Source organism: Pinus tabuliformis, chromosome X (genome assembly GCF_031772625.1).
Source record: "Pinus tabuliformis cultivar Carrire ecotype Pingquan chromosome X, CPIR1, whole genome shotgun sequence".
Taxonomy (NCBI): domain Eukaryota; kingdom Viridiplantae; phylum Streptophyta; class Pinopsida; order Pinales; family Pinaceae; genus Pinus; species Pinus tabuliformis.
The window spans coordinates 924,644,082-924,668,010 of record NC_142308.1 but is presented as its reverse complement, the minus strand read 5'-3'; positions in this window follow the sequence as shown (position 1 = coordinate 924,668,010).

The window sequence follows — 23,929 nt, the reverse complement described above, 5'->3', positions numbered from 1 at the left end:
GGCACTTTCCAGAGCAATTTATTGTTCCTCCATTTGCAATCATCACTTGACACTCTGGTGCTGGATATAGGAAGCAATTCAATTCTTTTGCTACCCTACAATGAATAAAATTGTGGGTGCTTCCTGAATCAATCAACACTATTACCTTTTTCTTCTTGATTTGTCCTTCTATCTTGATGGTTTGAGGAGTGGTAATTCCCACCAATGCATTACAAGATATGGTCGGATTTATTTGTTCTTCATCTAGGCTTTGTTCCTGGAGTATATCCTCTTCTTTTGACCTTTCTTGCTCCTTTTCTTCTTCCTCTTCACAATCTATGTAGAATAATTTCTTCTCAGCACACTTATGACCTTTTGTGTATTTGCTATCACAACTGTAACAAAGCCCTTTTGCTCTTTTTTCTTCCAATTGTTGTGGTGTCAACCTTGTAGGTTGTGGAAGACTAGGGGCAACAACACTTCCGTCTTTATAGTTGTGAGTGGTATGCTTCCTAGTTGCCATAATTTTGCTTTCCATTTTTCTTGCTAACCTGAATGCCTTCTCTAATGAATCAGGTTCCCAAAGGCGAACATCATGTTGGATATTATCCTTTAAAGACCCTATGAACACATCAATCCTATGCTCCTCTGGAATATCTTTTACCCTTATGTTCAATTTTTGGAACTCCTCAATGTGCTCCATTATTGAACCCTTTTGTTTGAGACTTATCAATTGGCTAAAAAAGTGTTGCTTTTTGTATCCTCATAATGTGCTATCAATTCTTCCGTAAAAATTGCCCAAGTGATAAATTGTTTACGAGAACAAAGCCATTGATACCATACAAACTGATTTGGTTCCAAATATACAGTTGCCATACGTACCTTTTGTGTGTTTTGCACATTATTGAGATCGAAGAATTGCTCCATCTGTAATATCCATGTGGCGGGATCCTTGCCATCAAACTTCCTCATATCGATTTTTGGAATATGGTGATTCTTCGATCCAACATTAGCATCTATGGAATCATGATTAACATTTCTTTTGTTCTCATCATGAGTTTCCTTTACTACCTTTTCACCATTAGTAAGTATTTCTTGTAGAAAATTTGTCAAATCTGTCTTCAAATCTGCCATGCCTGTCTTCAAATTTTTGTTCAAATCTATCTTCAAATTGTCCATCTTAGCTTCCATGCCATTCATCTTAGCTTCCACGCCATTTATCTTAGCTTCTGTTAACTTTTGTGAGCGTGACATTTGTTGCACTTGTTCTTGTAATTTTGATATATCATGTAGCATTTCTTCCTCTTCTTCATGAGTCATGCTAGAGCTTTCAGGTTCCTTACTAGGTGTTTGCATTTTCTTTCCTCGGGGCATCAGTTACCGATAATAATGCTCTACTATGCCTTTGAATTCCTTCAAAATAAATTTTCAAACCAAGCTTAAGCAAAAATTTAAAAAAATCTACACACCTTTTTTCACTTTGTAGGAGCTTGATATTGCCTCTGATGTATCTCTGTGCTTTCCAATCATCTAGTTCTGAATTTGTGACCTGTAGTAGCTCTCTATGTCCTCTTTCCAATGCCACTAGTCTGATCCAAATTGGATTCTCCAAGAAAGAGTTATGCACAATCTCCAAAGATGACCTAATTATAGACCTTTCCAGAAAAGCGAAATTGTATGAAGTGCCACATGTACAATTTGTGATATTTGGTTCTGAAAAAGATACATAAGAAACTATAGTCCGTCCTCTTTCTATACCTTCTTATGAAATTTTATTCTGATTCTCAGAGAGAAAGTTATGACGATTTTACCCAGGTCACCTGTTTTGAATGTAATTCAGGAGTCTGCAAAAAGACCAACTTCCTCAGATCATATCTCCACAAATATCGTGAAAAAAGCTCTGAAATTCGGACCCAAGGTTCAGTGTAATTTCTTCTCAAATGGGTTTTTTTTGCGACTTCTGAAATGTCACAAAAAAACGTTATAGTGAAAATGCCACGATGACCTGTTTGGAGCAGCGAAACCCTAGAATCCAAAGCTCTGATACCAAATGTTATGAAACCAGCTCAAGCAAAGATAGAAAATATAGATCAACGCCTTAGAATTCAGCCTCTTCGAGGGGGAAACCTCCTTTACATTACATAAATGAACAATTCTTGGATGATACAAATGATAAAACCTCCTTTCTATATATAGGAGTCTAAGGAGTCACAATATAATCCAGCCGACCTAACAATAATAATATAAAGCCACAAAAATAACAATAGAGGGATTCTATGGGGCACAAAAATAACAATATGGGGGTAATAGGGGCACAACAATATAAATAAGGGGTATAACTACAATAGCAATGGGGTAATCACTAGTATTATAGGGACCCAACAATATGAGGGTCACTATTAATATGAATGTATTGAGTTGAGAGGGTCATCAACAAGTGAATGTTGGAGGGATTTTAGGAATTTTTTTTTTTATTAATTATTTACTATTAAATGACCAAAACCAATTATTAGTGCCATTCCACAACCCCATAGGTTTCTAGCCAACTAACTGGGGTTACTAACTTGAAACATGAATATCTCTCAAACCGTGAAGAATTAATTGGCGTGTCTTATATCATCGAAAACATATCGACGAGTAGAATCCATCTATAATATGCTTGACTAATAATAGAGTAAGTTTTCAAGTCAAAATGCCCATGCAAGATCTAAGTAGCCCCTATTGCTGCCTGGGTTGACGTCAATGACAACCACCGATCAACACTCTGCCTGAGTGTCTGGTTCCAAATCCTCCATAGAAGGTAGGACTTGTTGCTCTTCCTGATCTAGAATGCAAGGCTGATAGAGTTTAAAATTCTCTACATTTATAATAGAGTAAATGCTCATATATGGTGGTAAACTGAATCGATATGCATTATCACCGACCTTTTCCAGTATCTCGAAGGGACCATAGCTTAGAGCATTGATTTTCTTATGAGGCCCCTGTAGCCTCTCCTCTTTCATTTGTAGACATAATCTGTCTCCCACGTTGAACGATTTCTCTATTCTATGTTAATCATGTCTTGCATTATACTTCACCTACACCTACTACAGTGTTTCCTATACCAATATATCAATCTGCGTGATCTTCTCTATAAATTTTTCAGTCCTCGAAGCATCTCCTATAATGTCTTCCTTCACTCCTCCTTTTTGCCCATATGCAATATCCATAGGTGAAGGTGGTAAATATCCAAAACAAGTTTCAAATGGGGACTTTCATGTAGACATGTGGCCTTCTCTGTTATAATAATATTGTATATATACCAAATTTTCATCCGAAGTCTTTGGATGCTTCTAGTTGTAACCCCTCAGAAGATGCACCAAAGTCCTATTGACTACTTTTGTCTACCCATCTGTCTTTGGATGGAATGTTGTAGATCTCGTCAACTTCATGTCCATCTTGTCCCACAATGTAGTCCAGAATTCACTGAGAAATCTTGTATCCCTGTCTAAAATGATGCTCCTTGGTATCCCAAAGTGTACCTAGACTTGTCCAAAGAACAATTTTGTTTCTTCTTGTTTGTTAATCGTATTTTTACATGGCATCATAACACACGTATTTCTGAACCAATCAAATAACATGAAAAAGTACTCACCTCCCTTCCTCATTGTCAGTAAAACTCCGACAAAGTCCATGGAAATTCTTTCCTAAGGACGAGTAGGTACAACCAAGGGATGATACAGAACCTGCTTCCTATTCCTAGGGTTGTTGGTACAAAAAGCATGCATCCTCTCATGAACCTAGATACTTGTTCTTGCATCTTGGGCCATTACACATACCTCTACAAGTTAGCCACGTCTTCCCCACACCAAAGTGCCCTGCAACGTTGGAGGTATGAGCATCTATAATCACCTGGAAATGTTCACCTCTAGGAACACATAGCCTATCCAACCTATAGAGTAAGACATCTTGGAGATGCTAGTGAACAATGTTGCCACCATTTTGCACATGACTCTAACTTTGCAATTGATGATACACCTCCTTGAGGTCCTCATCTTCTTAATATGCCTCTCTCTATGCATCATGGGTGAAGGGTTTTATGTGCATAAGAGTCCCCAAATTTGTAATCTTTGATGTGGGTGCCCTTGAAAGCATATTGGCCAACTTGTTTCTGTTTCCCTTCTTATACTTGATCACCAAATGAAATTTCTATAACAAACCCATCCACTTGTAATGTCTGGTCTGTTGTAGCTTGTTATGGGCTTGCAGGTACTATAATGGCTGGTGACATGTATGGATTATTTTCTCCTTTCCCATCTCAAGGGTCTTTAACTTCTTCATAGCTTGCACTATGGCATAGAGCTCCTTGTCATAGGTAGGTTAGTTTAAGAACTGCCCCATGAAATACTTCATAATGCTAGCAAATGATCCTTCCCCATTGCATCAAGACAAATCCCATAGCATATCCACTCCCATATGTCACCACTTCAAAGGGTCCTTGCAAGTTTGGTAATTCCAAAACTCATGCTTTAATAATCTTCTTCTTTAACTCATCAAAAGTCTTATGCTGCCCTTTTCCCCATTGGAAACTCTTGCCACTTGATGTTATGGCATGGAGTAGTGCTGCTACCACAAAAAATGAGGTTATGGATTTCCTTAATTACTGTGCTACTCTAGTGAAACTCCTAACCTCAGTAACATTAGTAGGAAATGGCCATTTCATGCTGGCCTCGACCTTGGAAGGATCTATCTTCAATTCTCCTCCACCAGCCACATATCCCAAATACACCAAGGATTGCTTCACAAACTTGAACTTATTGACATTTGCGAGAAACTCATGATTCTTCAATGTTTCCGGCACCTGCATCAAATGTAAAATATGATACTCCCAAGTAGCACTATATACCAGTAGATCATCCAAGTAGACAATAATAAATGAATCTATAAAAAGGCACAATACATCATTCACTAATCTCATAAATGTAGCCGGTGCATTGCATAGGCCAAATGGCATAACTAACCACTTATATGAACCTTGCCTAATTTTGCAGGTGGTCTTCCATGTATCTTCTTCTTTGACTCGAACCTGGCAATATCCAAAATTCAACTCCAGTTGGTGAAATACTTTTCTTGTTGCAACTGATCTAGAATATCATTTTATCCTAGGTAGTGGGTATCAGTTCCTGAGCATGATTTTATTTAACGCCCTGTAATCTATGTGCATTGCCAACTCCCATTCGTTTTTGCCACAATGATGATGGGTGACCCACATGGTGATGTAATCGGTTGAATGACACCCTATTCCAACAGCTGCTACACTTGTTTATTCACCTCACTTTCTTGTATAATAGACTGCCTGTATAGCCTAACATTTGGTAATTAGAAGTCTCGCAATAGCTGGATCTCGCACCCGACTTCTCTCTTATGGGGTAGCCCTTTAGGCTCCCGGAACATTTACTTATATGCCTCTGAAAACTCCTCCATTTTCTCTTTTGTTTCTTAGTACACCCATTTAAGGATGTGTTGCCTCTTGCTGACTCATCTATAGGCTGATTTTCTTTTCAAAACAATAAAGCATACTTCTTGTTGGAAATGATCGATTTCTTGGCTTGGTTGGCACTTACTAGTGAAATTTTCGACTTTCCTTTGTGTGCATTGATGATGAATGATTTTCCATCCTTCATGAACCAGTATTGGTTAGCTCTACCCATGAATATTGCATCACACATGTACGTGTATGGAGTCCCAAACATGACTCTAGATACATTAAGAAGAACCACATCCAGAACTACTTCATCAATAAAATTAGTAGTGATAGAAAATCTAATTTTACACTATTCTTTTACTATCAGCTCTACATCCATATGTACCCATCCTAGCGGACAGGAATTTGGATGATCACAAACTTCCAACCCCGACATATTAACTAGATCTGCTGGGATGAGATTTTCCTGTGATCCTGAGTCAAAGAGGGCATCAATCTTCGTCTCCTTAACCTGTACATTTACATGGAAGAGTTTAGTCACTTATTTCGCTTCATGTTGCTAAAGGCTACTCAGATTCACGTCCTTCTGCACTGATGTACAGATGATCTTCTCATCCACATATGAGCTACATTTAACTTGGTTGCTCGAATCAGTGGCCATCATATTCTTCTACTTATTATCTTTCTTCTTGTTCTTCGGGTTTAGCTTTGGATGCAACTTCCAACACTTCTCTTCTATATAGCCATCAATGTTGTAGTGGTTGCAATGGTTGCTAGGATCGTTGCACTAGTGTGTTGTTGCTACATGATTTTTATATTTTCCCCTTTTTTTCTTCCTATTTCCTTTCTTAGAAGCATCTTGTTTCTCCTTTTTCTTTGAACAACTTATTTGCACTCTTTTTAGGCCTATGTTATCCATGTACTATGCTTGTACGCAAGCCTCATCCACAATTTTGGGCTTGAACAACATCACTTGCTCATGCAGATGGTGGTACAAACCCCCCAAATACTTGATGAGTACATAAAGGTTCCTTGGAGAAATGCCCAACATTATAGCCATCTTTCTGAATTCTATGGTGTACTCCTCCACGCTTTGGTCTGACTTTTTCCTCAAGTAATGTCACTGGATGCACTTGTCTTCCACGTACCCAATGGGATAAAACTATGACTTTATGAGGGTTCTAAAAACCTCTCACTTAGTCACTCAAGGTTATCCCTCCAACCTCAAGGTTTCCGTGTGGCTCTCCCATCAAGCCAGTGCATGGCCCTCCAATTTTAGCCTCGTGAATAAGATCTTCTACCCTTCCTTGATGCGATGGACACTATAATAAAATTTCAGTTTCTGCAATGAGTGGTTCAGCTTCAAAGCATCGATCTCATTGTGGTATGGCTTGATATGGACTTTTTCTTCTACTTTCAAAAGGGACTGGTTCAAGACACTCAAACTGGGTTGAACTTTTCTAGGTTCTTTCTTCAGCTAGCTATTTGTGTCTTCCCAACCTCCTGATCCCCCTTCTTATTTTTCATCTGCATTTGAACCCCCCTCTTCTTCAAATATCCCCATATTATTTCTCAGGAATGCCATGAGGAGGTTGACATTGTTGTCTATATCCAGGGCTTGCTCTCCGAGCCACGAAAACGTCACCTTTGTAGGATCACAAGGCTCATTTATAGATTCATTGCCCATAATTAGGGTTTTTTATATTCAGCCTCGCTGATGTAGATCCCTGCAATCTACATGAAATACCAAAAGAAACCCATTATGATACAAAATGATCCATAAACTACCATGGATATTCCAATTGACAGTTCATCACAATAGATCTGATAATATTATATTAAGAAATTTTAGATTCTACATTATTACAATTTTCTTTAATTTCTAGATCTATAAAATTAACTATAATTAGTGAATGCATGTAAAATTAAATCAACGAGAAAAGTACATAACAAAAAAATAAGCTTAGAAAGACATAATACAAAAGATATTCTCCCCAAGAAACCCTTTTAGGAGAAAACCCAGCTGGAAGGTGAGGTCGCTTCACTCTCCTTCTCTATTTCGAAATATGGCTACATATGTAAAGAAGTAATGTTTTGGCCCACGGACATATCCTCTCTGTGCGCTCTACCTCCCATCTCTCCTAGCTATCTTTTCTCAACTATGGAACAAAATGCTCTCAAAAGTATGGAAATGCCTCTTCCTTCAAGTGGACCAGTTATAACACAGCCCAATAGCCTACTAGCGGTTAACTTTGACTACATCAAGTCTTAAATAGAGATGCAAAATAAACTCTTCAATGTTTTTTACATCACAAACACGTGGCTAGAGACTTTTCCATGAATAATGGGGGCTGACATGGAATCCTCCCAAACTATAGGTGTGAAAACATGAAGGTTAATTTCTTAGTGGCATAACTTTTGCATATGGACTCCGATTGTTGCACTTCTTGTGCCGTTGGAAAGATCTCTATATATAGAATAGTATAAGAAGGTGCCCAGCTTGGGCGACAAATTTTTACTGCAAAAAAATGTCGTTTGATGCCTCAAAATGATCCTAGAAGGTTTCAGACCTTGTTTCACCAAACTCGGTCAAGTCAATAAAAACAATCCCTTGAGACGATTGCTCCACTTTTTCCACTCCAAATGCATTGCGATGGATGACAAACAATATAATGATCTAATTCAGGTCACACCTCCCCATTTTCGTAGGCTTTTGGTCCCAAAAAACTTTTATTGAATGAGGATAGGAAATTTTTCCTCCACCTTCTCTCTAGTGTACCACTTAGCATTGCCTGGAAGTTGTCCCTTCAAACCAATCTTCCAAAGTTCTTGTTGTACTTCAATTGTAGTTTTGAACCCCTTCTACAAAACTGTATCTTCTCTCAACTTTGCCTGAGCGTATGGTGTCAAATCATCCACAGAACTTAGGACTTGTTCCTCTTCCTCATCTTGCATGGAAGGCTCATAGAGTTTCAAATTCTCTACATTTACAACTGATTACATGCACATATATTGTGGTAAACTCAGTCGATAGGCATTATCACCCACCTTTTGTAGTTTCTCAAAGGGATCATACCTTAGAGCCATGATTTTCTTACTATGCCCCTGCAGCCTCTCTTTCTTCAACTGTAGCCATACCTTATCTCCAACCTTGAACAATTTCTCTATTTTGTGGTGATCATGCCTGGCCTCATACTTCACCTGCGAGTTCTGTAGTGTTTCATGTACCTGTAGATGAAAATTCCTGATCTTTTGTATAATTTTTTCAGCTCTCAAAGCATCTCCTATAATGTATTCCTTCATTCCTCCTAGTTTCCCATATGTAATATGCAAAGGTGAAGGTGGAAAATATCGCAAACAAGTTTCAAATGGGAACTTTCCTGTAGAGGTGTGGACCACTCTATTATAAGAATGTTTTATATATATCATATTTTCATCCCACATTGTTATCCCTAAAAAATTTATCATCTAGCCTAATTTACTAGATGGATCGAAGTACACCATGTAAAGCCAATTTTACCATAGTAAAATTGCTTTCAATGTGAGAAATTACCTAATAAACCACCTTTATTAAGTAATTTATAGTAACACCCATGAAGAATAATTAAATAAACCACTATTTATTTGATTTTCTTCTAGGAATAATTAATTAAACCATCGTTTTATTATTACTCCTCGTCAAATTTGACCCAATCATGAAAAATAAACAGATTTTTCATTACTTATCTTGTTTTTCTCTAAAAATGAATAATTAATAATTAATTAATACTATTCTTTGTTAAATTTGATGAAATCCCTTAGGAGTAATTAAATAAATCATTATTTGTTTATTATTCCTTAACTAATTCCTTGAGAGAATAAATAAACCATTTGTTTATTTTTTATTTCTAAATAAAAGCTTAAATACTTTTTCCTTCCTAAACAAATACAATAAAATATTCCAAGTGGCAATTCCAAGAATGGGATCAATAGTAGTTTATTATTGCTCATTATTCGAGGATAACTCAATATTTTGTTATAAATAGGAGGGTTTTCCATTCATTATTCACTTTTGATTATTTTCATTGTTCCTCTCACTGTTGTAACTTTGATTATTTTCATTGTTGTACACCATATTTTTGTTGGGTTTATGCATTATAGATAAGAGAGACTCTATATAAGCTGAAGACGTTTGAGGATAGCCAAGAACCCATGCCATAGAGTGGAACTACTAACATTTATATGTTCTCTTCATAGGTGTTATTATAAAATTATTCTTTACATATCTGGTTTCCATTGGATAATTTGGGTTATTACTATTTCTTTCGTTGTTTAACTATGATCATTGCATAGATCAGAATTTTGGCATGTTTTATTTCTTCCAGTAGCTGCAGATCTACAATGTTTAGCAGCCATTTCTATTGTTAAGATTTTTTGTCATCCACAATCTTAAGTGGGTTCTTTTCATACATCATTAAGAAGAAAACACTACAACAAATTGGTGACTCCACTCTGTTTTATACTTCAAATCCAGAAACCTAGGTGACCTTTGGATTTCAACTTAGGGTTTCTTCTTTTTTCAATTCTATTAATGTTTCTTAGTGTTTTAACCCTAGATCTGGTAAATTTCTAACTTTCATAAGTTTTCTGGTCGTTTTCGCAGGTCACAGGAACCAACTACAGCAAATGTGGTACTTTTTCTCTGAAATTTGCAAACTGGAAGTCTCGGAGCAGAAATCATAGCTTTCATCCCAAAAGGTGCAATTTGGGCTCTAGAATGCAACTTTCTACCCAAAAAGTGTGATTTCATCAAAAAACAGGCCAGAACCTATGATTTCTGGGTTTTATGGCTTTTCTCAGATCTGTTTCTGGGTTTTGCTGAGAGCTTTCTGTTGGGTGTCTAACCTCTATCTCATCTTGCTTAGGCTTTGATCGATTCTATTTTTCTCAACAAAGTCAATTTTAGCCTCCCTTAGGGCTTCTAACACACTTCCGCTTTTCTACGAGGAGTTTAGCTGAGTGAGAAGTCTGAGTTTCTACAAGACTTTCAACCACATTTTCCAGATCTGTAACCTTTTGTTTTAGATCTGATATGATACGTTACTACCATCCATAGTTTGACATTCAAACTTGTTTGATCATTCCCTTAGAGACCCATTAGTTGCCCTAGGTGTTTCACCCATATCCCTATCTTTTTGCAATAGTCTTCCCCTCTTGTTTTTTGTTGTTGCCGAACCACTTTCTATCACCTTAGAGTCACTTGATCCCAGTTACACTGACATTCAGATCTCTTGACCATTTTAGTGTATTTCCGATCTATTTAGCCACCAAGTGGTACAATGTTTTCAAACCCCGTTTGAATGGGGTTTAGTTAATTGTTTTGCTATTTATTTTCTGTTATTTATTTTAGTTTATTTGCAGCAAGCTTTTTCTTTTTTACAAATACGATCTCGACTTAATCAATTAATACAATTGCACACAGAAGAACACCTTAAGTGAAGGGCACATGTTTTACACCACCAGGCCAAGACTTAACATAATAAATTTATCTCACCGCATTAGAGACAGAAGATATATTGTTGATCTCCCGTCACCATTTTCATGTTATGTGTGTCCTTCCATCATTGCACCACCAAGACGTGTGTCGTGGAGACCATTAGGCCTTCACCCCCAGTTTTCGCTTGAGCATATTACCCCTCCTTGTCGGGTTCGAGTTCATAGCCCTCCGAGTCCCCATACTGACTTTTCTCCTAGTCCTTCTGATTCCGAGCCTCCTTCACCGCATATTGTCACCATGTCTGGACCGACAGCTGGTGCAGGAACCCAAACTGGTGGTGGCTCCAGTGCTATACTAGTGGTCACATTAGGGGGAATAGTCTTAGGAACCATTATGGCAACTCCCATGCTCCCCTTTATGGCTAGGTTAAGTCTACCAGATCTCAACAACTTGATAAATGACCCCATACACCATAATGCTAGGTTGCCCTCTATGCCGACTACGCTTCCCTTAGACATCCCAATGTTTGAGGGTATTGCTAGAGAGAATCCTAGCAACCATGTTCTATCCTTCCACGTGTGGTGTCCATTGAACTCCATAACTAATGATTCCATTCGTCTTCGGCTCTTCCAATGCACACTCACTGGAGACACTGCAAAATGGTATGTAGACCATCCCTCTACCTCTCATTATGTTTTCATGACACTTGCTAAAGCATTCTTATTATATTTCTGGTTACCTCTCTGGTATGACACTGGTACGGAGCTATTGACCACATTCCATCAGTCCTCCGCCACTGGCCTTTCGCACCATGTTCAAGAGTGGTGTTGAAGGAGGAGCACATATCGTGCCCTTGCTTTCGAATATCGTGTCTATCTGCATTGGTTTCTTCAGAGCCTTTTATCCCCCATCGGGAAAGATGTCATGTCCCATTTTCCTCAAACTAAGCAAGATGCTCTCCAGACCACTTTGAGATACGATCTAATTTATGCTCAATCTGGTTATGTCTATATTGCCATTCCATACCTCCCTTGTCCTGGAAGTGTCAATGCACCAGGGGCATCTCACGCCGTTGACTGTATCATTGGATCCCTTTCACACTCTTTGCCATATTCTCAACAAAGTTATGGATATCCGCAGGGGGCCACCAGTTCTTCCAACATTTATGCCCCTCCTACTAGCAACATGTTTCGAGGGCCCCAACCCATCTATCAAACTATTTCTCCTTCTTATGCATATCCTGGTGCTCTTGCCCCTCAAGGATTAGCACCGTAGCCTCCCATGCATCCTCAGACCTAGTAGCCACCACCCCCTCAAGGTTAGGTGTTTGCATAGCAAAGTGCTACCAATCCCCAAATTTGAAGAAAAAGAATAAGGGGAAGGGTAGCAAAGGTAAGAAAGGTAACCATCCTAGTGAACCCCAGGGGAACCAGCCTAACACCAACAACTAGCAATAGGGCAGCTAGCACAACCAGAACAAGGTTATTCATATGAAAAAGCCTTATGCATATTGTAGTGTACATGGCCATTATACACATGAGTGTCCCCTTTTACCCCAGATGCACCAAATGTGGGAAGCTCAAGAAACTTCTAGAGGTCAACAATTGCCTTAGAATTCTGTGCCACCTCAACCGACCATGCTAATGAATCCTTTCCCTTAGCAAGGATTTATTGCCACTCAACCCCATCTAGGTCAAGTAGCCCACCTCCCTCAACCTTCTTATCCCAGTGACTACTAGATCCTCCAATAACAACCTACAAACTTGGTCGCCTCAATATGACAAGCCCTCAACTTTGTCAGCTGTCAAGTCCAAACCAAAGTGTCTGCTGAGCCTCTTATGACACCAAATGGTCCTTTACAGATCCTTGAACCCAAATTTGAGGCCATTCCCAAGATCTCAAAGGGACCATTGCACCGTAATGGAGCTTCTAATAGAGCTGCCCATACATACAGTATAGTAAATGACTTGGCGCAATCACCTATCGCCATATCAACATTGGAAGTCCTCTAGTCATGCCCTTCCCAAGATAAGGCTCTATTGACTGCCTTGGGTGTAGTGGACCCTTCCAATGATCACTTGATTGTCTTCCTGGTTGATAGGTCAGAGCATCTCCCATTACCTTCATCTGTTTCTTTCCATATATTAGTTAGAGTCTCTAATGCCATCATCTCTGGATGTTTTATTGATGAGGGTGTACCCACCTATGTGATGTCCTCTACTGTTTGGAAACAACTCAAGTCACCCGAGTTGTCCCCCTCCACCATCACTTTGCCTGCTTGAGATGGACACTTCTCCCAACACCTTAGCATGTACCACGACTGTCCAGTGACCCTTGCAAGCAAGACTGTCCATGTCAATATCGAAGGCATTGCTGCCCCTTTGGATTACAACATCCTCTTAGGTCGTAGTTACACATATTCCATGTCGTATGTCACATCTATGGTGTTCCGCAAGATGTGCTTCCCCGTTAAGGGAATATTGTTACCATTGATCAATTGGCTTACTATGAGATGAGATGTGTGACCTCCCCCAAGTCCATCATCTCATCGATGTCTTACAACTACTCTTCCACTCCTTGCAATAGTGTCCCTCCCAGAGTCTATAAGGATTCCTCATTGTTGGGTGCTTTCCTTGGTCCTCCCCCTCCCATTTCTGAACCTACTTCCATGAGTTTTTTCATGTTACAAGTGTCACAGACTGCCTTTAAACAATCTAGTACACCTTATCAACAACCAGCTCCTCAGCATCTTGTTGTTTCTCTTCCAGCTGAACCCTATGGATCCACTCTGGGACCTCCTCCGCTTGTGGGTGCCTCTCCTATGTTCCCTTCAGGAACTCTTCCTATAGGTCTCAACCACATAGGAACTATTCAACTGGGGCATTATCCTATCGAGCATATAACTTTCTTATTTTCCCCTCTGGGAATTTTCTCTGTACCTATCATGGCTTCATTGACCCTTACTAACATGACTCTCAGGATCCTAGTATGGTACATTGATGCCCCTACAAACATTTGTCCTGGTCAGCCAAGACCGTATCATGCTTTGACCTTGGTTCAACGGTCCCCAGGACCCTTGTCATTGCTTCAGTATCATCACCACCTCAACAGGGACCAACTCCCATTATGGAAGCATCTAGCCAGGGGGGGAAGCCAAAAAGAAAGATTTGAAGGACAAGGCTCCCCAAGCTCCCCCAGCCCCTAAGGCCCCAAAGTCATGCACTTTATGTGAAGTTATTGGGCATGCCACCAACAATTGTCCTGAACTTCCTCAACTTAAACCTTTGGTTCACGAAGCATTCCATCAGTCGAATATTCCAGAAGTCCATGTTAACATACTAGTCCCACCAAAGAAACTCAAAACTCTTCGCACAAACCACACTTGTGCCCTGTGTGATATGCATAGTAACTATTCCCATTGTTTCCCTCATCTTGATGAGTTTCACGATTGCCTTAGGGAAATTCAAGAATACGAGGCCACTTTTAGTAGAGCCTCTACTCCTCTACCAGTGGATTCTAGTACTAGTAGTCAACGAGAATAAGGAAATTGTGGCCCCACAATTGTCATCCCCCCTGATGTTGAGATAACGAACATCACAAGCCCCATCCTCTACTTGTGGCCATCCTTGAGTTCCTTGCCAGCAAACCTTCTTGAGGTTGCTGCGCGTGTCTCTATCGAAACTCTTTCAACAGAATCCCAGGTCTCAACATGAGTAGATCCTCCATCTACTAGTCTGTCATCTACAATTCAAGACGATGCGTATGTGAACCTTCTCACTTAGGTTGATGCACCAGGGAATACCGCCACATCATGTAGTTAGTCTTCATCCCATCTTCCCATCTCCCAACCTAATGAAGACACCATGGAAGCTATGTCTACCCCTGATTACCTCTACACTTGACTAAGGGGGCATTTCTTAAAGAGGATTTTGAAGGCCATCTCCTTCCTAATTCTCCCCATGCGCTTTACCTCTATAAATATTGCTCACAGCACATCCCTTTGATTTTCGTGTTTTTATTTTTGTCATGTAGTTTAGGTAGATCGCATCATCTCATCTGTTGGATTTTGCACCTTTCAGATGGATGCATCATCCAAACTGTATATCGGCCATGCCTATGGTGTGAGTCGCTTCTCCCGCAATCTCGCCTCGGTAGCCTAGGCCATTTTTACCCCCTGGCATATGTTAGTCCTGTCAAACATCTGTGCATTGGATCTACCACCAATAATCAAGCTGAATATGATGCAGTGATAGGTTTGTTAGTCGATGCCCTGGCTCATCGCATCCTTCATCCTCATCTTCATTTATATTCCTTGCTATTTGTCATGCAATTGAATGTTGTGTATCATGTGCATAACCATGTCCTATTTAGGAAATATCTATGAGTGAAGCTATTGGTACATGAATTTGAAACCATTACATTTAGTCTTGTGCCTAGAGCCCAAAATCACTATGTAGATACCATTGCAAACAACATTCTAGATTGGCATTTATCACATGTATACCACATAAGATAAGCACACAAATGGCGAGCCATCATCTTCGTACAAAATTCATAATCATATTATGTATCATAAAAGTGTTTGGAGCCATAGCTCTAAATACATCTTACATGCCCATAGCATGTTAAAAAAAAGCACAGTTAAAGTGACCCACATGTGCCTGTATCTAGTCATTGTTTGGTGGATCTCATGCGAAAGACTCTGCTCCACCTACACGTAGATCATGTACTACTTGACCTTCCATTGCCACATGTTACACGATACCTCACCACTCTGAGAGAAGATTGGTGTACACAGCTGTGTATCGATCCTCTAAGTCATGACATCCACTCTCTGAAACCCCGATCAAGAGTACATCAAACCTACGATGCAAATCAACAAGCAATGGAGTATCCTCTGGACCCTGCTATGATGATGATGTCCCCCAATATGTAGCCCCGGGCACTCCAGCTCAGCCTGCATATCCTACCAGCTTCACCGGTGCTATGTCTGCATACAACATTTTTCACACTCAGTATCATATACATGTGATCGAAATATAAAATGCACCACAAAAAATATCAACTTAACACCTACTGTCTGGTCCCCATGCTCTCTCGGGCGGAAGTGGAAAGTTATGATCCCCCTGAGAGTTCATCCCACTATAAGGGCAGTCGTCAATGTAAAGGGGCATCTAGTCCCAATTTGTGAAAAACTTGGGTCGAAACACCCATCCAACTCCCCCTTTTCCTCCTCTCCGCAGTAGCTACCCCTAGTGGCGCATCCTAGGCTCTTGTGGGCCCCCATCTTAGATCTGTATATGAGGACGAATAGTGGGTGTATTCTCAAAGAAGAAAACACACAGTACTATACCACAAATGGAGTCACGATTCACCTACCTCCTACAAAGACTCAACTGTCATTTCACTGACGACAGCATCATCTGGGTCCACCCATAGTAGGTCCTAGCCTAAACACTCTGAACTAACATCATCTGCCCTCTAGTGATCTCATGGAATGCCTAGCTATCCAAGACCCATAACATAGCTACATCAATAGCCTATGTCTTTGGCCTCTCTAGATCAACAAGCGGTATAATCGTGCCCTTAACACGAACACCCCATTGACAATGGTGCTCCACGAACTCAGTAATGTTCCTCCCATGAGGTAACAATCGATGAATATACCCCACCACTCTTAGGGGAGGAAGTTTGGTCAAGAAGTAAATATCCTGTAATGTGAGCTTGATCTTGTGCCCCTGCACGACAAAGATCTCATGGTCTCTATCTCAATAGCTCAAAATTATCGACAACAAGGGCTCACGTACCCTCATCAGTGGGTTCTCTACCAACTTGACAACCCCATAATGAGCCAATGCCCCTTGAACCACTTGATCCCCCTGGATTTCATATCGAATAGTATCCAAGTCTTGTTCACACCAGTTGATTTTCATCTCTGCCATATCTGAAAAACACCACATGTCTTGTCAGTTCATAAAAGAAAACAACATGCTACACTAATCAACCTACAACCCCAACTAGGCCAACAAACCAATCCTTCCTCCAGCCACAAATTGCATCTTTCATCCTAGAAAGTGCAAGCTTCTAGGTTTCTAGCTATATCCTATGAACTAGATCACACTTCTAACCCAAAAAGTGCGATGTGACCGTGAGCAAGGGCAAGGGTCTCTCAGGGAGCTTCCAGGTGCCAAAAATCAGGAAATAAACCGCTCAAATTGAAGAGATGAGTAAGGCCACCTACCTGAAAGTCACAGATCTTGATTCTAATAGTTGGTTCATCTGCTATGATCTCTACAACATTTTGGGCCTTTTCCTCCTCTCCAAATTCACCACAACTCACTTAGAAAATGAATCAAAACTGGAGGGAAAACATACTTTCATAGAAAAATCCCTAATCTTCTGTCGCCCATTATGACTAGACCGTAGCTCCGTTTGACGAACCGTCAACACCATTGGAAAGCCTCTTCGAGCTCCATCATGGATCTTCCTTAGTTTTTTATGATTTCACACTTCACCAGGATGCCTTTTTTCCAAGAAGGGTCCCTTCATCCCCTCTTAGAATTGAATTTCGTCATAAAGAAACACTTCTATTTTGAGGTCCACCTCCTATTAATACTTGTCGTACCATATGTCGACTTTATTTATGAGTAACCATAATTTAATCATGTTTTCATGGCCCCCACCAAGCCTAGTCTGTGTGGCAGTGTCATCGAGTCACCGTTCTTCAAAGCATCCGCGATGAGTCACCCTTGCATCCTTGGAGTCTATTTCATGTCCCATCATCTCATTTTATAATATTCCATCTCTATTTGCATACCATCCATCCTATGTTGCCTATTTTGGCCTCCAGTCATACTGTCCCCATCCCCTCTGGACTTGAGTCAATTTCTCCAAGGTCAACCATGGACTTTATGCTCTGACAAGGGTAGTCGTATATTTGTCCCTCAGTCCCCTTTTCCCCATTATCATTGGTGTCAGTCCATCAGTCACATTACTATTTTCCCTCGTTCTTTAGTTGAGGTTCCTCATTGCCTCATCTATCGTGGGCACTATTTGTCGACATCAACTCATTTATTCCAAAAGAATGGCCTAGAGGGCAGTGTATCTTGGTTCCATCTTCCATTCTTGTTTGGTGTCTTGGATCGAGTAGAGGGTCTCATTATTTCCTTTTTACTTGGTCATTTAATGTTCGTGATCCATACACTTGACGGTCCAGTGATGTAGCAGATTGTACCAGTGATTCCGGGTATGTGTGAGATGTTTCAGACCTCATGAGGGGGTGGCCCTTCAAGTAGCCCCCCACATGCTCAAATGAATATCTACTATGCTACAACCTCAGATGAAGTTCTACAGTGTTCATATCATGCACGTCTCCTCTCGATGATTCATTCATTTTTGTAGTGTTAGAGAATTATATATTACAGAGCAATGGAACACATAAAATATTGTAGAAATATATACATAGAAAACACATAAAACAAGAGAGACACAAATATACGTGGTTCACCCAATTTAGGCTACATCCATGGAGAAACAACCAATCCTTCCTTTTATATTATCTGGCAAATTGAAGAGATACAACCTACAACAGATCCACTGTAATTCCCTCTTTTCTCTCAATCTCCTCTCTCTTCCTCACTTAGAATAAAGATCTACATAGAGGCAATACAATTCCCTCATATATAGCAAGGGGTTTCCTTCTAGGGAAAAAATCCCTAAATTAAACATAACTTCTACGATCAGGTCTCCACCTAATGAATGGCCCAGATTGACTACGAAATTACAACATTTTACAAGACAATTTTACATCTATTTTTAGCTTCGGGGGTGCTGCCCATGATCCCTCACCAGGGGGGGGGATCCCAAAGACCGCAGCCGCCCCCCCTTGACCCCCCATGCACCGTACATTTTACTGGTGGTTTTTCTTCCACATTATGAGCTGGGGTCCAATGTGGCGATACCTCTAAATAAAGAAGATAATTAGTCTCCACACCCAACAATCTCCCACTTGGAGACTGATTATAGCAACTCCACTGCTGCTTCATCTGCTGGACAATGACTCAACTTTGGACATGGCTATTTCTCATCTTCTTCATCATACTTGAAGACCAATTGAAATTGAGCAGACTCTCATTTTCTCCCTAGTTACAACTTTTGTTAACATATCTGCAGGATTCTGGCGAGTGTGTATCTTATCCAGCTTCAACTATGCATCTTCCAATGCTGACCATATGGAATGGTACTTGAGTTGTATATGTTTAGTATTTGAATTAAATATAGAGTTATTTGTAAAATGTATGGCACTCTGGTTGTCATTGTATAACCTATCCAACTCCTGCTTCTTACCCAATTCATCCAGAAACCTTTGTAACCAAATCATTTCTTTACTAGCCTTTGTAGCAGCAACATACTCTTCTTCCATTGTTGAGATTGCAACAACACTTTGCAGTTTGAGAGTCAACTGATAGTTGTTCTACCTACAGTAAACATATACCCTTTGATACTCCTCCTATTATCTCTATCACCCACTATATCTGCATCAACATATCCTTCTACAGTAATGTTTGAACCACCAAAGCATAATGCTTTTGTGGTACCTCTCAAATACTTGAGAATCCACTTCATTTCCATCCATTGTTATTTTCCTGGATTGTTCATGTACTTGCTTACAACTCCCACTGCATGTGCAATATTAGGCTTGGTGGAGACCATTGCATACCTTAAGCTTCCAACCACTGATGCATACAGAACTTTAGACGTATAATCCATTTCTTCCTGACTCTTGGGACACATTTCCTTAGTTTGAAATGGCTATCCAAAGGTATACTAACTCGTTTTGCATTTTTCATATTAAACCTTTTCAACACCTTTTGTATGTAGTCACTCTGAGACAATGTTAATTTGTGATTATTCTTGTCTCTAGTTATTCTCATACCAAGGATTTGTTTTGTCGATTTTCTTTTGAGCACACTTATTTCCTGCAAGTTAGAACCTGCAATAAGCATGTCATCTGCATACAATAACAATATAATATAGTTGCCATCATTTTTCCTTTTGAGATAAACACAATGATCAGAGTGACATCTAGTATAACCTTGTTCAGACATAAACCTATTAAATTTTAGATACCACTACCTTGGAGCCTGTTTTAATCCATATAATCTCTTCTTCAACTTGCACACTAGTTTCTCCTTCCCTTTTCCCTTTTACCTCATATCCTTGTGGTTGTTGCATATATATCTCCTCCTCCAAATCCCCATGAAGAAAGGTTGTATTTACATCTAACTATTCAAGATGCAAACCTTCAGCTACTACTAGACTTAAAATAGTTCTGATTGAAGTCAGTTTAACAATAGGTGAGAATATCTCATCAAAGTCTATACCCTTCTTTTGTGAAAACCCCTTCACCACAAGTCTAGCTTTATACCTTTTTCTACCTCCATCTTCTTCCTTCAACCTATAAACCCATTTATTCTGCAATCTTTTTTACCTACAAGCAACCTGAATAATTCCCAAGTTTGGTTATGTGCTAAGGATTCCATCTGTTCTTTCATGGCTAGCTCCCACTTCTTCCTGGTTTCTACCTACACTGCTTCTTCATAACATTCTGGTTCACGAGAATCAGTTAACAATACATAATATAATGAAGGAGAGTATCGTTTAGGGGGTATACTTATCCTGGTAGATATTATAACACCACTTTCAAGCGTTTGAGGTGATTTTTGTTGTTGTGGTTGTTGTTGTTCTGGCTGTTGATCATTTTCATTTTCAAGCACCTTCACTTTTTTTGTGATCTCATTAAGAACCCTGCATTCTCTATGTTCTTTTTCATGTTTCTTTTCCTGCATCTGATCATTATACAAAACCTTTTCATTGAATATGAAATCTCTACTCCTAATGATTTTGTGTTTCTCGTAATCATAAAAGAGATAACCAAAATCATTAACACCATATCCAATAAAGGTACATTTATTTGATTTTTCCTGAAGCCTTGCCCTATTTTCTTTCTTAATGTGGACAAAGGCTTCACAACTGAAAGTCTTTAAAAATGAATAGTTTATCTTTTTACCTGTCAATGCCTCCTCTGGAATACCACCGCCGAAGGAATTTGAATGCCCTCTATTTATTAGATAAACAACAATATCTACAACATCTGCCCAAAATTGTAAAGGCAATCCTGCATGCAATCTCATGCACCTTGCATGCTCCATGATTGTCCTATTCATCCTTTCAGACACACCATTTTCTTGTGGTGTTCCTAGAACTGTACACTCTGTATGAATTCTATTCTCAAATCAATACCTATCAAACTCTTTGCTATAATATTCACCTCCATTGTTTGATCTGAGACACTTCAACCTTTTTCCTGTCTCATTTTTAGCCAAATCTTTCCATTTCTTGGAAGTATCAAATACATCAGATTTATTTCGAATAGAATAAATGCAGGCTTTCTCGATTGCATCATTAATAAAAGCAACATAATAAAGAGAGCCACCAAGAGATGATACCTGAGAAGGCCACCATACATCTCTATGCACAATCCCTAATTTTTCGTTCTTCTTTTCTTTCCCAACTCTGAGGAATCTGACTCTCTTCTATTTTCCATAAAAACAATTCTCACAAAATTTTAAATCAACATGCTTCAAACCTGGCAACAAATTTTTTGAGTGAAGAATCTGCATACCCTTCTCACTCATGTGCCCAAGCCTACGATGCCACAATGTTGTAACTTCTCTTGTAGAGGTTAAAGCATTAACATAATTAGAAATACCATTGCATAAATATAATGTACTAACCTTTTCTCCTTTTTCTATTACCAGGGCTCCTTTACTGACCTTCCAGGTTATATGAAAAAGTAGTTACACAGCCTTCACCTCCCAACTACCCTGTTGAAATCATATTTTTCTTTAGATATGGAACATGACGTACCACTTTCAACAACCATTGATTTCAATTCTATTTTTTTATGAATAATGTACCCATTCCAATGATTTTACAAGGTTTATCATCACCTAATCGAACCTGTCCAAAATCTCCTTGAACATAATCATGAAAATGTTTCCTATCAGGTGTGGCATGGAATGAGGCCCCTGAATCTACCACCCAGGAATAAATAATATTTTCTAATGAAATAATCAAAGAATCTTGCAACACATCACCTATCACATTCTCTTCATGATTGTTTTCTTGTTGTGTGTCTCCTTCTTTTCCCTTCTGAGACTTGTAGTCTTTCCTGACGTGTCCTTTATTCCCACATTTCTAGCACACTATCCCTAATATAGACTTGGATCTCCATTTCCTTGACTTACTATAATATCCTGGGCTCTTTCCCCTCTCCATTTTTCTTCCCCTAGTCTCTGCAGTCAAAGAGTTACTTGATGTCTCACTAGAGCTTTTCCATCACATTTCCTCGCTAAGGATTGCATCGACAACATCATCAAACTTTAAAGTACTAGATCTAGAGACAGAGTTACTAATGGCCATAACTAAACCATTCCAACTTTCTGACAATGAGCATAGAAATAACAGAGCCCTAACTTCATCATGAAAAGTTACCCCTACAAAAATTAACTGACTGGTAACTATATTAAATTTATTTAAATGATCAGCAATAGATCCACCTTCTAACATCTTCATATTAAATAAGCGCTTCATAAGAAATACCTTATTTGAGGCTGAGTGTTTTTCATATAGTTTGGCCAATGCTGACATTAAACCCTCTGTTATCGTTTCCTTTGAAATATTAAATGCTACCGATGCTGCTAGGCACAACCATATTGTTCGAACTGCCCTTCTATCGATAATATCCCATTTTATGTCTATCATACTCGTCAACTTCTTTGTCTTTCCACTCAATGTTAGGTACATATCTTTATGATACAGATAATATTCCATCTACATATGGTATAGTTGGTAGTTTTCACCATTAAATTTGTCAACCCTATGCCTACCATCTCCCACGATTTCTCCCACTCAAACCAGGAACCCATCTCTACTGTGAGTTTATCATCCAAATAGACCTTCAACTCTGATACTAGTTGTTAGAGAATTATATATTACAGAGCAATGGAACATATAAAATATTGTATAAATATAAACACAGAAAACACATAGAACAAGAGAGACACAAATATGCATGGTTCACCCAATTTGGGCTATGTCCATAAAGAAACAGCCAGTCCTTCCTTTTATATTATCCAACAAATTAAAGAGATACAACCTATAGCAGATCTGCTATAATTCCCTCTTTCCTCTCAATTTCCTCTCTCTTCCTCACTCAGAATACAGATCTACATAGCCATAATTCAATTCCCTCATATATAGCGAGGGGTTGCCCCCCCCCCCCCTAGACCCCCCTTGCAGCGTACATTTTACGGGTGGAATTTCAACCACATTACGAACTAGGGTCCAATGTGGTGATACCTCTAAATAAAGAAGATAATCACGCTCCACACCCAACATGCAGAGCCCTTCCTTGTTCATAAGGGCTTCTTTGGTTGTTCTACCCTCGCTCCCACCCATTTTTTGGGGGAAGGCACTTTATATCTCATGTACTCAGATATTATTGTATTCAGTCCTGGATTATGTTTTTACCAGGGTGGATTATGCATATGGGACACATTGTATTATTTTCTAGCTCTGTTATGCCAGCCTGTCATGTACCATTCAGCATGTACTTTATTGCTCAGTTTCATATTTCTGGGTGAACCATTATTTTTGTACTAAGTTATGTCGGTAGGTATGGGTATGCCTCCCCCGCCTCATTGAGGTTTGGTACCACAACATAAAACGATACTTACATTAGTCTCACCCCCTCTATCACTATCCTCTCTAAGTTTCATCTTCATTGGTCTCTCTCTCTCTCTCTCTCTCTCCATGACTTTGTTGTGTTGTCTAAGTGATTGTGTCTTTACAACGTACTTTGGTCATGCGTTTTGCTCCTAACACTCGTACATTGGGGGGGGAATTTGTTATCACCAAAAAATTGAAAATCAACCGTAATTTACTAG